This window comes from Schistocerca cancellata, chromosome 3 (assembly GCF_023864275.1).
Source record: "Schistocerca cancellata isolate TAMUIC-IGC-003103 chromosome 3, iqSchCanc2.1, whole genome shotgun sequence".
NCBI classification, from domain to species: domain Eukaryota; kingdom Metazoa; phylum Arthropoda; class Insecta; order Orthoptera; family Acrididae; genus Schistocerca; species Schistocerca cancellata.
Genome location: NC_064628.1, coordinates 939977175 through 939989320, shown reverse-complemented (window position 1 = coordinate 939989320; position 12146 = coordinate 939977175). Strand labels below are relative to the sequence as shown.

At 45.9% G+C, this 12146-nt stretch overlaps 1 pseudogene; it reads left to right on the top strand.

Annotated features, from left to right (window-relative positions):
* The first annotated feature begins 4238 nt into the window (after window positions 1-4238).
* On the top strand, window positions 4239-4356 carry LOC126177462 (5S ribosomal RNA; annotated as a pseudogene).
* The last annotated feature ends 7790 nt before the right edge of the window (window positions 4357-12146 follow it).

Genomic DNA, 12146 nt, shown 5'->3' with positions numbered 1-12146 from the left:
TGCGTGTTCCCCGGCGCCGGGCTGTACCTATATGTATTGCTGAACCCTGCGGTGCTGAAACCATCTTTACCTTAATCTACAGGGTTTTGAGATGATCGATGTGAACAACGAAGAGGTACCGATTACCGCCCCCCGGGCGCACTGGCAGACGCTGGGAAGTAAGTAGCGTGGGCCGCAGACAGGGTGCATTGCGTGAACATCCGGGAAAGCTGGCCCGCCGTGCCGTGCTGGGCTTGCGGCATCCTGCAGAGACACCCGCCCTCGCACTACGCCGCTGATGTGTCCGCCACAAATTACAGAACCTACTATACGACGCTCAAATTCTTCCCACACGAATCATTATCAACACTCTTTTCGAGCGACACAGCCTAATTGTCTCCCAAATGCCTTTACAACGGCAAATGACTGCAACGTATATGAGAAAGATTGCTCACTACTTGTTTTGAAAAGCATCACAGAAGCCGATCAAGGAGGAGATCAGTTTGAATTCCGGAGAAATGAAGAAACAGAAGAGGCACCACTGACCCTACCGAATATTTTACTACGTAGACTGAACAACAGCAAACCTAAGTTTATACTATTCGTAGATTTAAAAAAGAGAAGAGAGAACAGACTGCTGCTGTAAGAGTTGAAGAGTACGAAATGAAGGCGGTATCTGAGGAGACAGTGAGAGAACAGTGTCGCCTATCACCAACGTTTTTCAATCTGTACACTAAGAAAGCAGTGAAGAAAAAAAAGCAGAAATTTTGAAGGGGAATTAAACTGTAGAGAGAAGAAATAAAAACTTATCAGTTTGTCGATGACATTGTAATTTCGTCAGAGATGGGAAAGGAGTTGGAAGAGCAGTTGAACAGAATATGTAGTGTTCCGAAAAGTTGTTATAAGATGATCAACAACAGAGCTAAAACAAGGTTAATGGAATGAATCAGGTGATGCGGAGAGAATTATATTAGGGAAGGAGAGACGTAAAATGGCAATTACTTTTTACAAAATAAACAGGATATCGTATGCAGAGTGGATATAACACGAAAATCATTTCCGAAAAGCAGAAATTTTCTAACATCGAATATAAATTTGAATGTTTGGAAGTGGAGTGTAGCCTTGCACGGAAGTGAAACGTGAACGATAAACAGTATAGACATGAGGTAAATCTAAGCTTCTGATATGTGATGCTACAAAGAATGCTCAAGATGTGTAAATCGAATAATTAATGGTGAGATAATGAATCGAATTAGGAAAAAAAAGAAATGTATGGCAAAACTCAACTAATTAAAGGGACTGGCCTTGAACAGCTAGTTCCACGCGGATGGAAAATATCTTACACCTTGTAGCTACAAACAGGCCGGACCTTATGGATACGTCAGTTTGGAGACGGGAATTAACGATCATTGTGTCATAATGACTATGGTTACGAAAATTAATAGGAGGTGTATGAAAAAACTAATTAGATTGATTTTTATCTTAGTTTTGATTTTTTTGAAACAAGAATATTGTTCCCTCCTTTTGGCAAATACACAGCGGCGGAGCCGTTGTTTCGTCTTGGCAGCAGCGATGAAAGACTTCAACTTTTGAATGTTCTCCAGAGTCTCAAAATAACGACCTTTTAAGACGTTTTTCAATTTTTGGAAAGGAACCAAAATCACAAGGACACAGATCAGATGAATAAGGGGCCTGTGAAACAACAGAAATATCCTTTCAGGTGTAAAATTCCGTTACGGAAGTGGCCGTGTGACACGGGGTCTTGTCATAACACAGCATCCACTTGTCTGCAATGTCCGGTCTCACTCGATACACCTTTTGCCTGAGTCTTTGAAGAACATCTTTGTGAAACATCTGGTTCACAATTGAACAAATTCTTTATGCACGAGAACCCTACCGTTAAAAAAGCGAATCAGCATTGTTTTGATGTTTGATTTGCTCATTCGAGCTTTTTTCGGTCGAGATGTCTTAGTTTGCCACGTCTCACTTTGCCGCTTTGACTCAGGATCTTAACTCAAAAATCCACGATTCACCACCTTTGATCGCACGATTGAACGATTAATGGTCACTGACAACTCTCCGAAGAAGACCAATGCACACGTTTCTTCGTTCGTTGTGAGGTTTTTTGGTACCACCTTGGCACAAACCTTTTGACTGTGCAAATCTTCGGTCAAAATTTGATGTACGGTGAAAGTGTTTAACAGATCACTCATCATGCCCATTGTCTGATCTCACATGAGCACGCACAAGCACGTTTGCGTCGGTTTTTGAAGTTGCAGGTCTCCCTGAGCGAGGTTCACCTTAAACGTGTTCTCTGCCTTTCAAAAATCATTTATGCAAGAGAAAAACTTGCGTTCTTGATAAGAAATGTTCCCCATAGGCCTGTTTCAACTTTTCAAAGGTGGCACTCCCGAATTCCCAAAGTTTAACACAAAACTTGATGGCATAACTTAGCTCCAAATTCCGCTGTTCAACTGTCGTTAACACACAACAATATCACAACTTTACTGATGGCGCTCTCAGAAATCACGTGATGGCTGTACGGAGCTCAAACTCCAACTGAGCATCTGGAAGGAATGAACACACCGGTCTACCAAAGCAGAACAACACAGCGCTGCCACATCGCTCACAGCCTTGTCAGGCTCATTACTTCTCTCACACATCTCGTAAATGCTTAGAAGGCTGGTAGAGTGTTTCTGCTAGAAACACCAGATAAGCAGCTGTTGGCATTTCACTTAAATAATGAACTGCAATTATTTGGTTCCAGTATGATGGATACAATCTAACAATCATGTCATTATCTGATATGCAGGGTGAGTCAGGAGGAAATGTACGTGCTTTGAGGGGTAGTACTCGTGATACTGAATCAAGAAAGCTTCATATCCACTTATGCCCCATTCCAAATGGTTTCCAAGATGGAACACATTTAATATTCATTGTTATTTACTTTCTGTACGATCAAGTATTGTCACTGTTTACAACGTACCACAGTAGTGTAGAGCAAGTTGAGACGAACAGTTTGATACGGGACACTTGTTGTCTATCAAGTCGGGAAACTAACTCAAATTGGCCTACAAAAACTACGTAAAACACAGCGCATGCGCGTCGCGGGAGTTTTCAACTTTCTCGCGCTCTCTTCGCACAAAGTGTTAGTTCTAAAGAAAAAAAATGAGGACTTTTTATATGAAACGTAAGGTAGTTTAATTTTGTACTGCGACGCGTTTTCGTTGGAGGGTGCGGTTTTCGAGTTATTCAAGAAAAACGTAAAAACGTGATATTAAATGTGTTCTATCTCGGAAACCAGTGGAAATAGGGCATACGTGTATATGAAGTTTTTTGTTCAGTATCGCGAGTACTATTACCCCTCAAAGTATGTTAATGCAGAAGAATAGGAAAGTCAAATGTGTTATGTTCGAGTACAGCATTAGCAGTGTACAGCTTGACACAACCACGTCATTTAATATATATTTACATAATACGGAACGCGAGTGGTCGACTTCGGTTTACTGGGAGTGTGGTTCACCTGTAAAGGAGACCGCATATACGACGCTGGTGCGACCTACTCTTGACTACTGCTCGTGTGTTTGGGGTCCGCTCCTGGTCGTATTAAAGGAAGATGTCGGTGCAGTTCAGAAGCGGCCTGTTAGATTTGTTACCGGTGGGCTCGAACAGCACGCAAGTGTTACACGGATGCTTTGGGAACTGAAATGAGAGACCCCGGAGGGAAAGGGGCGTTCTTTTCGAGGAAGAATATTTAGCAAATTTGTGGATAACTGCAGAACGCTCCTACTGCCGTCAGCATACATTTGTGTAAGGACCACGAAGATAACAGAAATTAGGGTTCACACGGAGGCATATAGACAGACGTTTTTCCCTCGCTCTATTTGAGAGTGTAACAGGAAAAGAAACGTATCATCAGCATCGTACGGTGGCTTATGACGTAAATGTAGACTGGTTGATAGGACATATCTCGAGGCATCAAGCAATAGTTAATTTGGTAACGGAGGAAGTGTTGACTGGGAGGTAAAATTGTGCAGCTAGGTCACGTCTTGACTACAGTAAGCATGTTCAAAAGGATGACGTTACGCAAGAATGACGATACTTGCACAGGAGAGCCTAACGCTAACAGCTGCACCAAACAGGTCTTCGCACTGACGACGACAGTGAGGAATAGTTCTTTCGTCTTGCTGGAACGAACTTTCATAGTAATGAATCAACCAATCCGGATTTTAATTATACGAATGGTGTTCAATCGTAGTGGCAACGGCCTTGCCGCAGTGGATACACTGGTTCCCGTGAGATCACCGAAGTTAAGCGCTGTCGGGCGTGGTCGGCACTTGGATGGGTGATCATCCGGGTCGCCATGCGCTGTTGCCATTTTTCGGAGTGCACTCAGCCTCGTGATGCCAATTGAGGAGCTACTCGACCGAATAGTAGCGGCTTCGGTCAAAGAAAACCATCATAACGACCGGGAGAGCGGTGTGCTGACAACACGCCCCTTCTATCAGCATCCTCACCTGAGGATGACACGGCGGTCGGATGGTCCCGATGAGCCACTTGTGTCCTGACGACGGAGTGCTTTATTTATTCATAGTGGCGGCGCGTCGGAGCTTCAGACGGGGGGAAACACTCTGATCAGCGAAACCGCGGTTGCCAATCTGCAAAACATGCGTCCCTTTTCCTAGGCAAGGAGCCTAATTAAATACCAGTCCGGCCGTACATAATTCATTTTTCCTCAGTCTCTGAAGGTGAAACGAAATGATTAGTTTGAAAATGCCACGGTCAATTTTCTTCCTCATACTTGATCAATCTGAATTTGTGCCACTACGTCTCAAATAATTTCACCGTCGACGGAACGTAAATCATCTTTCTTGTCAGTAGCCGTTAACAGGCAGTATGAAACGTATACTCGCACCTTCGTTTCTCGGCCGTGGCGATGACCGAGTTTTCTGTGACACTATGGAATACTGAATACAATATTGCTAATACTCTTTTTTTCTCGTCGCTTAGCCATCTACGGACTACGCTATTTGAATTGTGTTTTTCCATGTCCTTGTACCTTGACTTACTTCAGACCGATGTTCCCGAATGCGTCTCCTATGCTGTTCCTCCTTCCCTTCAGTCCACTTCCCTACCCTGTAGGACTTCCCTACCCTGTACGGCGCCACAGAAAACAATGCTCCAAAGAAGGTGCAGCTCAGCTTTTCTATAAGTGTGTAGACTTCAAAGTTCTGTCTTCTTCTGATTCACCACCTCTTTTGATTGGACCTAGGATCTATACTCAGTATCTGTCTCTCACTTATTTCTAATTTCTCGAGCAAACATTCTCCACCCACAGTCAGGCATGTGCGGCGTGTAAGATATCCTGTCGCAACACTGCGCAGCAATGATACACTCCTGGAAATTGAAATAAGAACACCGTGAATTCATTGTCCCAGGAAGGGGAAACTTTATTGACACATTCCTGGGGTCAGATACATCACATGATCACACTGACAGAACCACAGGCACATAGACACAGGCAATAGAGCATGCACAATGTCGGCACTAGTACAGTGTATATCCACCTTTCGCAGCAATGCAGGCTGCTATTCTCCCATGGAGACGATCGTAGAGATGCTGGATGTAGTCCTGTGGAACGGCTTGCCATGCCATTTCCACCTGGCGCCTCAGTTGGACCAGCGTTCGTGCTGGACGTGCAGACCGCGTGAGACGACGCTTCATCCAGTCCCAAACATGCTCAATGGGGGACAGATCCGGAGATCTTGCTGGCCAGGGTAGTTGACTTACACCTTCTAGAGCACGTTGGGTGGCACGGGATACATGCGGACGTGCATTGTCCTGTTGGAACAGCAAGTTCCCTTGCCGGTCTAGGAATGGTAGAACGATGGGTTCGATGACGGTTTGGATGTACCGTGCACTATTCAGTGTCCCCTCGACGATCACCAGTGGTGTACGGCCAGTGTAGGAGATCGCTCCCCACACCATGATGCCGGGTGTTGCTCCTGTGTGCCTCGGTCGTATGCAGTCCTGATTGTGGCGCTCACCTGCACGGCGCCAAACACGCATACGACCATCATTGGCACCAAGGCAGAAGCGACTCTCATCGCTGAAGACGACACGTCTCCATTCGTCCCTCCATTCACGCCTGTCGCGACACCACTGGAGGCGGGCTGCACGATGTTGGGGCGTGAGCGAAAGACGGCCTAACGGTGTGCGGGACCGTAGCCCAGCTTCATGGAGACGGTTGCGAATGGTCCTCGCCGATACCCCAGGAGCAACAGTGTCCCTAATTTGCTGGGAAGTGGCGGTGCGGTCCCCTACGGCACTGCGTAGGATCCTACGGTCTTGGTGTGCATCCGTGCGTCGCTGCGGTCCGGTCCCAGGTCGACGGGCACGTGCACCTTCCGCCGACCACTGGCGACAACATCGATGTACTGTGGAGACCTCACGCCCCACGTGTTGAGCAATTCGGCGGTACGTCCACCCGGCCTCCCGCATGCCCACTATACGCCCTCGCTCAAAGTCCGTCAACTGCACATACGGTTCACGTCCACGCTGTCGCGTCATGCTACCAGTGTTAAAGACTGCGATGGAGCTCCGTATGACACGGCAAACTGGCTGACACTGACGGCGGCGGTGCACAAATGCTGCGCAGCTAGCGCCATTCGACGGCCAACACCGCGGTTCCTGGTGTGTCCGCTGTGCCGTGCGTGTGATCATTGGTTGTACAGCCCCCTCGCAGTGTCCGGAGCAAGTATGGTGGGTCTGACACACCGGTGTCAATGTGTTCTTTTTTCCATTTCCAGGAGTGTATATTGGCATTTCGTATTTTACACATTTCTGCTTAGTCGATATGCGGCCTTCACTGTCATGCTTCGTGATGACAAGGCTTCTTTCTCTGATGTGTTGCTATCGATGCAGTCTCCTAGGTTTTAAATTTCTCGGTCCGCTTGATATCCCCTTCTAATACTTCTGCCAATACGACTGTTGGTACTGGGCACAAAAACCATATCAGCTTGTAATTGCGATGCTTATTGCCTGAATGTTAAACAATTTTTGAAACCTGGTATGGGGAGATGTCAACAACTAAAACGGTTTTCCAGCAGTTGTTGCCGTTTTTAAGAGGTCATTGGAAGTGGAGAGACCTGCCCCCTCACCAACGCCACAGGCAAAGAGCGCGTGAAAAAAATGACCGTACAAAAAAGATCCACAACGCTACGGGCGTAGCTAGCTAGCTGTTGAGCCTGCATGGCTAGACTTGGCGGGCTCTGGCCAGAGCGAGTCAGAGCCAGTTATAACTTGAATACCCTCCAACCTCTCCTGCACCCAGTTAGTTTATTACAGAGCAAGTATGACCAATATTCGACAAGTATTTCGAATCAAACGTGTACATTCGTATTCCTAAAATCTGTATCCTTTCATGTGTACTCCATTCTAACGAAAGTTTTATTACTCTTTACTTTCAAGTTCTGAACTTACAGGGAACGACTCCTCCGTGCTTTATACGACTTCACTGTAACCTAACCTCAATAAAAGTTTGAAAAATATTTCCATAAAAGGAAAATGATAAGCAGCTCACATTTTTACCCCCTTCTGGTATTAAAAAGTACTTACGCCATTAGAAAATCCTGAAAATTATATTCTTCATAATAGTCAAGATGCTTCTTTATAAGCTAGCCTACGCGCTTTTGGGAGAATTAAATGAACAACAGTAACAACGCCGGAACAATCCGTGTAATATTGCTACTTACTATAAAGCTTGTATTTCACGTACTTACTGGTGTCAATCTTCATCCTACTTCTTTTCAGCTTAATGCCATACGTACCTGCAAACAGAAAGAAAATGAAAATTATTACAGGTTCTAGTTATAGTGTTGCAGTAAGCAGTTTACATTTTACCTGCCTAGACGCATTAACGCGACCACCTGTCAAAAGCCTGAACAACATATGACACTGTTTTACATGCAGGGTGCAAATACTCTTACTACTTCTTGGCCTCTTGATAAGTTAGTTTGTCCAGATTCAAGTATTTTCTCCTCTCTGGAAAACAGTGCAATCTTGCGAGCTGGGAGAATGGCACTTTCCACAGTTGACACAGATGGGGGAAGTGCACAAGGATCGTTCGCATCCAGGGCTCATCCACCATCTCTACAGACGGGGCTAGCGTTACTATGCAAAGACATGTACTCGAACATACGGTTTCACATCGCATCGGTCTACCATAACCTTGACCTTTACAATGAACCACCGTCAGAGGACAAGGCACCGGTAGTGAACCTTTTGTCCTTTGCCCCCTAGGTATACGACGGACAAAGTGTATACCCCATTGCTCCAAGTTGGCACGTAACTTATCATCAGATTGTAAGAGCAGGTCACGGTGGAAAATGATGCCCTGAACCATTTGATGCCCTCAACCTGTTATTGGGAATGACAGTCATCGGAACGTCACCCAGATTGTTACAAGCGAGCAGTGCCCGTGACTGGGTTGCGAATGCTGTTTTGATCACAACTGACCCAATTTTCATTTCAGAGATGGCTGCCATTTCCCCAACTTGTCCTCCAAATTCTCCACAAAGAATATGGGCTTTGTGTCTAAGAAGAAATCACTGTTAAGTCCTCGTACGAACCAAGAGGACTTTCCTTCCACATACACTGCTGAGACCATATGACCACCAGAGGGAGATAACTTCATCTGCTTCATTTGCGGCTCAACTGCCACGGTGCCACCCACTCTGAACAGGGGCTCTCCCCATGGGCGCCACCCAGCCTCAGTAATGGCTACAAGGCCTAGTCTGTTGCTCAGAGTCCCCTTGCCCCAGTCACGATTGGCACATACACCTTGGCATACATAGGGAGTTTCGCACAGGCACCAACAATGTGATTCCTGTGTGGTCAGGGGGCTACCACTGTGCAGGTACTTGATGACTCCCCCCCACAACAGGATGTGGTGAAACATACACCACATTGGGTGCTCTTCCCTCCACGATCCACACTTCTGAAGAATTTTGAAAGCTGGTAGAAGGTTAAACCCAACCATGTGTTTCATGAAAAGTTGTAGAAAATGCCGCTAGTCGAAACTCGAGTAACAATCATAAACCAGGTCCAAACAGGGTCTGCACCAAGAAGACCATCTGATGGAGAGGTATAAGGGGAAAGGGGTAGTGAAAGTGTAAGCTTGCAGCACGGAAAGAAAGTGATGCTGCAAAGGCTGGGGCCTCGTGGTGGCCAAGTACGAACTCATAAAGAGTGGTGAGCCCCCTGGGAGGGAGAGGGAGTTGTAGATGGGTGGGTAGGCGAATATCTGGCTGGCATGCTTTAGACATGCCACAATTTACACAGAGACCAGAGATATTAGAGCTTCAGTGCACTGACGATTAAGCTTATGGAAGCGAATCCTGGTGCTCCAAGGTATTCGGTTTCGTCAGAGCAGAGAAAGCGAGCAAGAAAGAGAGAGACGCTTGACACACTCTTAATGCTTAGTTCTATAGCTAAAGGATTACGATGCACAAGGAAAAAGTAAGCATTACGTGTTAAGTATATACTTTGAAACTGGTGTGGAGGTTAACACACTGTCTCTGTGATTTGAGTAACAGCACGTCCTAACGCCCCAGGTAAGGAACGGCAGATCGCCTAAGGCAAACTTGCTACTTCCCATAACCTACAATACAGCATTGGATTAACGGTTCATCACTTTTTTATATCGCCTCCAACTGCAATTTAAGGACCCATTGATTTTATGGCCCTCGTAAAAACGGTCTTACGTCTTACAAGTAGTATAGCCACTCGAATGAAAAAAGTCAACTACCTGCACAAATAGCGTAGGTATCTCATTATCAATTGTACACTGTTGAAAACTGAAGTAGAATTTTGGATGTAAAGAAATCAGATAAGTGTGTCAGACACATCAGACTGCTCTTTGAGCAGCAAGCAGTGTCAGGCTACGGATACAAGAAGACACGGACAAGTGGTCTACTAAGAACATGCCTACTCGTGGCAAGCTACCTACAATCTCTAAAATGTAGCTTGCTGCGAATGACTGCAGCAAATATCAAGAAAAGCACTATTCTATTTAACAATGTTTTTTTGATATGTAAGATGAGTAGTTTTCGCTACCTCATTACTGGGGCATTCCCGCTTTCTTTCCTTTTCCTTTTTCTAACAGAACTGTTCTTCCGGACATGAACGAGGACTGATAACACACTGTCTTGCTGCAAACACAAGAAAACGAGCGTAGTGCAAATAGTTGCGCAACCCACCGGGCGGCCACTGAAACATGTACCTGCACGCATAGAGGGGGTGTGGATAAGAGTATGGAAACACGAAAAATACTACACACTACGATGTCTAAAACGGCGCAGGAAAACCGTTGGCATTCCAAACAGCTTCCAGTCGTCTCTGGATGGATAGATACAGGCCCCGTGCTGCTTTTAAGGGAATCTTATACTATTCTTCCTGCAAAATATTGGCATTTCCAGGTAATGATGAAGGACGTGGTCACGCACGCTTCTCTCCGAAGCAGAGCACAAAGGTTCAATAATACTGAGCTCTGGTGAGTGCGGTGGTCAATGGAGATGTGACAACTCATGCTCGTATTCACAGAAGCAGTCCTGGACAATGTGACCTGTGTGAACAGGGGCCCTGCCGTTTCGGAAAATAGCATCATCAATGGAGAACAAACTTTGTCCACGGGATGCACGTCATCATCCAAAATGGTCACACGATCCGCGGCAGTAACGCAACCTTTGAGAGTACCCACTGGGCACATGGAACAACACGATACTGCTGCCCAAATCACTGCCGAACCGCCGTCTTGGGACGCAGACCAGGCTAGAAGTTGGATGTAGTGTGGAAGACGACTCATCCTACTAAATGACATTCTTCCACTGCTCCGTAGTCCAGGTTTTACGGCTACGGCATCACGTTTTCCTATTACTCATAAGTAGTTCTGGAATTCCAGCTCGCCCTCAGAAATTCCCAGCTCACGGAGGTCGCTTCGTGTTGTTCCGGTGCTGACAGGGTTCGTAAATGCGACATTCAGTTCTACAGTAAGTATAGCAGCTGTCGTCCTCTCATTTTCCGTCGCCATCCTCTTCGATGACCGTCCCTCACGATCACTCTACACACACTATAGTTCCACTTGTGAGTTAGCAGATTATGTTTTTCCGCTTTCCCTGTATTCTGAACAATTTTTCGATACGGTGCCCCTTTAACCACCACACACTTGGCTATCTCCATTACAGAAGCACCCACCATACGCGCACCAACTATTTTGCTCATATTCGAATTCACTTAGCTCCAACGTAATACACTGACAACTACGTAGAACAGTTCTGAGCGCGGCTGACACTTTAAACGTACTGACATCGCACAGGAGCCGTCTGTGGTCAATTACAACCGCGCAATCTGCAGTTTCGGCTACAATCTGCGTTTATGGTCAAGCATGAAGTTCTCACAGTGTTTCCTGTGTATAGTGTAATGTCCTCCACAGCAATTTCTGTCTGTATGTTTGAGCTAATCACAGAAACTACTTTACGGCTTTTAATACAGATTTAACTGGGGCAGCATGATTCATGAGTAAGTTCAGTGAATGTTATTTATAACTGTTTTGTGAAATTAGATCGAACTATGAATAAATTAAAAATCTACAGCCGCTGTAAAGCAGCACGGGAGAAGAGCCTGCGGCTGCGGTGCTAGGCCAGTACCGGTACCAGAAGGCCAAGCCGGGATGAGCTACTGCAGGCCTGCAGTTCACAACATACAAGGTGTTAAGCTGATAACAACAGATTCTTTGGTGGAGCTGCAGTAGGGTGGACAGGACGGCATGGTAGCTCATAGCTCTAATCACTGCCACAAGTTGTCAGAGCAGAAGCCACTCACATATGGAACATTTACCTTTCGCATCTCCTGAGAACTTCCCTCCTGTCGACAACTTATACAAAGGTGACGGTAGTTACCCTGACAAGTCGTCTGGTCGTAGATAGTCACTGGTACCCGTGCGAAGCCATTAGGCCTATTCCGTATCGTCCATACCGTTCGGTTCCGTAGGTTAACCTCAGTAGTGACATCAATTTCGGTTCGGTAGTCGAGGTTGCTTTTGTGTACGCTACTGAAACCTGTTAAAGATCGGTCCACGAGCCAATAATTCGTCTACTGTACCAAGAGGT